The following is a 6000-nucleotide window of genomic DNA, read 5'->3' on the forward strand; positions in this document are numbered from 1 at the left end:
GTTCTGTGGTAACCTATAAATTGTTTGTCTTTTAAGAACCAGTTGTAAAAGACTGAAAAAATATGTATATGTTGTAAATATTTGTGTGTTGTGAGAAATTTTGTCATAAGAAATTGAGATAACTTCCCAGAAGGGTTTTTAAGTTTAGAAATACATCCATGCCAATAAAATAGGAAATTGTAAACCTAGTTTTAAATTCTGCATCAGTTGGAGTTCTTTGCTCATACGTAGTCTGCTTAATACTTCAGAGTCTGCTTTATAACAATGAAGAGCATCAGGGCAATCTTTGGCTCTTTTGTTTTTAATAAAAGAATGTTAGGAAACTTCTGGGTACAATGAACTTGTTGATATGTATAAATCGGCTCATTTATAAGCCATTTCTTTGAAACAGGTATAGAATGTCATAGTTGACATAACTGTATAGCACTTTGGTCTATGGTATTTGTGTTTTTACTGACCCATGGATTAAGGTTTAGAGTTTTTGAATCTGGGGGTGTAGAAACAGAAGTCACATCATAGAACATGTGCTGTTGGATTAGTTGAATCCACTGTTAGCTGCATAGTATTTTCATGTCAAGTCCAACCCTCTTTGCCCAGAAGAGCAAGAGTTTGAGTTACATGACTGCTCTATTACCCAACTGTGAAAGCATTAGTGGAAATCGGTGGTGAATTTGCATGTGAGCTGATCATAATGGTTTGTCCCATCTCTGACCCTCACAGAAATGCAGACTTTTAAAAAAGAAATCCTTCCAAATGTATTTCAGTAACTTGTTAGACTGCAAATCAGATGGTGAAATCTGCCTTCATCTCACTTCCCTTCTGTATTCTTGGCAGAGAATTAAGTGTAGAATTAAACATAATACTTGTAACTTTCTTTTTTACAATGTCCAGTCTCTGTTAAAGGCCAGCTGTGTCTCATGTACAGTGTATATATTTTTTAAAAATGGGTAGGCCTGTATGTAATCCAGTCTCTCCTGTCAGACCTGGGCTTTTAGTTCATGGAAGTCTGAACACAAAAGCTTTGGTAAGTATGCTGATATTTTTGAGTACGGAATGGATTGTCTTGTGGGATTTTTAATTGTACTGTATCATACAGAAATGGGTTATTTTTTAACCCAACCAACCAAAGGTTGGGTTACAGGGAAGATTGCTCTGTTGTTAAGGCTTTGTTTTATAGTAGGAAGCTTACCAGTAAACAGCTGATGACAAATAACACTAATACAGCTCTTCCCTCAAGAATTCACTGGCATTTTCACTGAGTGATGGTGCCCTGCAAGTATGTGGCTGTATTAGCAAAAAGACATGAAGAGCTAAACAGAGCATCTGCACGCTTTCTGATCCCAGCTTCATGGATGATTGCTGTAGTGTGCTCTGGAATACCAGTTCCCCTGCTGTGCTCCATAGTGCGTTTTTTCCTCCAGCTCTTCTGTCTCCCTGCTGCTCCTGCTTGTAGACTCATGGTGAATGGTCCTCTGGGAGTCTTGGTGGTTCCAGTGGAGGTGCTTGGTTTGCAGAAACATAATTCAACTGAGGCATTTGAGGAAAAGAGGGGTTGATGCAGCAAGTAAATAGCTGCTGCTGTTATTTACTGACCGGCATGCTCAAGAGCAAGTTTAGGGCTTGCTAAACCAGTATCAAGCAATGAAAACAGAACATGAAACAGATGGTGAAGAAATTGTAAGAGCATTGTGCCCTTAGAGGTGGAAGCTGTTTTCCTGGAGTAGGTGTTCCTGCTAACTAACAGTTCAGCCAACTCTTTCATGAGCGCTGTTTTTCTTTGATGTGGAAGTAAGTACAAGTAGTTTTTGGGCATCAGTAACTGGATTGCTCTTGTTCACTGAACAACCTTTTTGTGTTGGAGAATTTGGAACAAAGGCTTTCAGTCATTTCCAGTGCAGACAGGTCCATAGTTATGTCCCACTACACAGATTTTTGGTGTTACAGATGCATTGAAAATAATTAAATGTGTTTCCCCAAGTTGATCAGGGGGCAGGGTTGCACAAACCCAGTCTTTTCTGTCCTTTCTCTGACACAAAAAATACCTTTTTTTTTTTTTTTTCCCCCCCATCACTTACATATGAATTGGCAGGTCAATTAAGAGTAGAGGAAGGTAAATGTTTTTATCACATATATGAGAACCTGACAACCTGGGGATGTTTCTTGCTGTCCAATTTGGATCACAAAGCACTCTGAAGTTAATGGTGGTTTGACTGTCAGGGACCCTGTCTAGCCTTTGTGTCTGTCATTCCCAAGATACTGGTAAGAAAAGATAAAACAGCTGTGTTGGTTTAAGGTGACAACAGCACATCTTTTAGTGGGCTGAAGAATTGGAGGAAGCATATTAAGATGGGCTTTGTCAGATAGTTTTTTGTTATGTGTAACAGGTTGTGAGGCCAAAAGGGAAACACTACAACCAGTATGGAAGTGGCAGGTTGGCTGCAAATACGTGAGCATCCTGGCACAGGCAGTGCATACCAAGCTGTTGAGGGCAGGTTTAGCATGAGCTTTTGAACACTTGGGTAGCAGATGTAACTGGTAGTCAACTTGCACCTTTGGTGTAGTGAGTTAATAGGGTAGGGGCAAAGGTGTTGATTCTTTGCAACATAAAAACACACTTTCCTCACAGAACAGTGTTACGGAATTGTGAATGTTTTTTAAAAAAAATAAATAAATGCAATAAGCGTATGGGAGAGAGCACTCATCAGTGCTCTGCTCAAGTAGGAGCTTGCATAGACTTACTGTACAGTAAAATCACTGCAAAATATATTACAGGCAGATCAATCCTGTTGGATAATATTCATGTCAATTCCAGAGAGACAGAAAAGATGAGTACTCATGTGTTTCTGTCTGCCTTGCATAGGGTAGTCTAACCTTTCCCATGACTCTTTGGAGTGGTACAGAAAGGTATTTTACATTTATTTGACGAGGAGTGATTTGATTGGAAAAAGCCAAATAAGAATCAAGCCTTTCCTGCTTCACATGAACATGAATGTTCCCTGGACATAGGGGAATTTCTGGGAAATTGCTTGTACTGAGAAGAAGTAACATTTCTGCAAACAGCAGAAGCTTGTGATTGTTGGATGTTACTGTAATACTGTCTGAAATGAGTCTCCCTCTCAGCTAATCAAGCATGCTTTTGTCTACCTCATCTGTAACTCCAGCTATAGTGTGCAAGCAGGGGGGTTTGGACTTGGAAAAAAATTTTGTCTGCTAACATTGCTGTGGATTCTCTGCAAGATAAACATTAATGTCCTGTTACTGTCTTTTTTTTTTTTCTTATTTTTTCAAATGCCCTTTTTTTTTCTTTTTTCTCTCCAGTGTATTTGGCCATTAGGTGTTATCTCTGTATGTACTTTGAATGCCCAGGTATTAGCTTGCATCGTTCAGAGTGTTATTCTTGTTCACAATGCATCGGCTTTATTCAGTTACACTGCCAGCCACTATGTGTTAAACACACCCAAGGTACTCCCCAAAGTATGTATTCATGTCTGCTTTTGGCTTGTTTCTTTTCTGGTTTCTTATGTCCGTTTTGCCTACCATGCTGCCAGTGCATGCTCTTTAAAATAAGCTAGAAGCAGAATTCCTTTGCTTCCCATATCTGTATGGCTGGTTGCCCTATTTAGAATGAAAGGGTGAAGGTTTGGGGAGCTGTGTGGACTTACTGAAAATTAAAAGCAAAGTCACTTAAGTTTGCATTATATCTGCTAGTATTGTGTGTTTTCCTAAATCCCCTTCCCCAGTGAGTATTCTCGTGTTTGGGCTGGGTCATAAGTAAACCTATAGCCTTGCATAATATCTGTTGTCCTTTCCCAAACTCTTGATTTCAGAAGTTAACAAGGTTATGGTAGGTTGTCTTTCTTGAGCATCATTTCATGGCAGCAACACTAGCTATTTATTTGGTCTCTTTTTTGCCTGTTGTAGCTGCTGCTTTTTTCCCACCAAGGGAGATTCTGTGGTAGTCATGCCTGGGTTCACATACCTTATTTACACTAATCCTATTAAATATTTCAAGGTATGTGTGGTTGTTTGTGTTACTCCTCCCCACAGGCAAAGGAAATCCATGACTTCTTCCCAAGCAGGTACATTTGATTTAGCTGTAATCTCACTTGGATTCATCCTTGCATGAAATTTGATCAGAACAGTTTCTGCCACAGAAACAGTAGCTTAGGTGGTGGTGTTGGAGGACTCCTTGTTGTAGGTACAGGTATGTTAGCAGTGAAACAGGTACAGGGCTGGTTAAACAGTGTTGCTTAGGAATTGTTCTACCTTAACAAACAAAGATTCATGGTTTTGGTAGTGAGTTTCAGGAAGTGTGGAGCTATCAATGGGTCCAACAAACCTTAGATTTTTCCACTGATGCTTTTTGATGTTCATCAGAAATCAATTCTATTTTGTAATTAGATTTATAATCTTTTCTGCTCCAATTACCATGTTTGGCTGCAACATTGTACAACAGAATTTGTTGTAAACTGGTAGATCTAAGGTAGAGAATGGCAATCAGAAATGTGTTGGATGGGACGTGATTTTATAACACAAACCATGTGTATACAGCATTAGGACAGACTGCTGGGTAATTCACGGTCAGAGTTACCAAGATCTTGGATAATACTGGGTGCTGAGAGAAAAGGATAGTCTTTCCAGATCCAGAGATTAAGTCCTCTCCCATAATTCAAGTGCAAGGCCTGCCCAAAATGTTTTAGAGTCAAAGATCAGCCATGGCCCATCCAGTCACAGCAGGCTGCAGTCCAGGAGGGATTACCTTCCCCTAATGCCAAACTGCTAATGCTTCAGCAAACACCACTTTCCAACTTCAGAAGTAATGGCAAGTTTTGAGATCCAGCCTTGGGTGTGGCCTCAAAGTATGCATTCTTAGAAAGGAAAATGCTATGCTGATGCCTTCAGGGTTTACAGTTAGTTTTAAGAATGAGATTTAGGCTTTTAAGTTACTTAAATGCTTCTGAAAGTTTTCTTCTTGACATGGCACAAAAAAGTCATGTAGAGTCCAGTTATATTTGATCTACAGTGAAGTCCAGAAGCCAAACTACTTATATCCCATTTAAATATAGGATCAAGCATAGGTTCTGAGGTCATGTTAATCACTCCTGAAAATTCAATGTATTTTCTTCATTTTTCAAAGTTGTGTATCTGTTGATAGCTGAATAACACAAGTTTTTTAAAATGTTGTTAAAAACCTGTAGATGTCCCATGCATTTTCTGCATCCTGTCTTTTATTTAAAACCATTTGGAAATGAAAAAATATTTCTGTATTTGTCTGTTGGGGGGAGGGAGGGATATGGTCTGAGGCAGAATAGTTTTTTATCTTTTCCTCTCTTCTCTCAGCTGTCTTGTTAACTTTTATGTTGAAACTGAGAAGTGGAAAAATAGTTTCACACACACGCCCCCCCAGTCCATGCTGTTTCATGCTGTATTTTATAAGGTTTAAGCCTAGAGTAAGTCCTCTGCTGTAGAAGGTATCTCTGAATTCTGAGGCTGGTGTTGAGCAGCAGAGGTGATTCAGCTGTCTTGAGTAAGTGACTAATGGGGAAGGATTCCAGCTTGAGGAATACGTTGTGTAATAAAATTTAAAAATTTTCAGGTTTATTAGATTTCTAGCAAAAAGCCCAAAGCTATTGGTATATCTACTTTTAGTTTACAGCACAGGATGACAAATGTAATTTCTGGTGAAATTAACCATTTGTGTGTGTTTCAGTTATTTTGGTGTATACAAATAGCATCAAGTGTGAACTCAAGATAGAAGAAAAATGGCAGGCAATAAATGGGAGAAGGATTAAGGGCTGAGATATTAAAAGTGTTCTGAACATTTTTTAAAGTTTCACGAAAGACTGAAATGTAGCATCTCATATTTTTATTAAAGAAACCACAACACTTAAAGTCTTATTCTTTGCAGAAAAAATATAGAAAACATTAGTATTTCCTAGGTTTGTAATACACAAATTCTAAAGATGTAATTACACCTATGAAACAGTGATGGTAGTATTT

Source organism: Phaethon aethereus (genome assembly GCF_964289735.1).
Source record: "Phaethon aethereus genome assembly, chromosome: 5".
In the NCBI taxonomy this organism is placed as follows: domain Eukaryota; kingdom Metazoa; phylum Chordata; class Aves; order Phaethontiformes; family Phaethontidae; genus Phaethon; species Phaethon aethereus.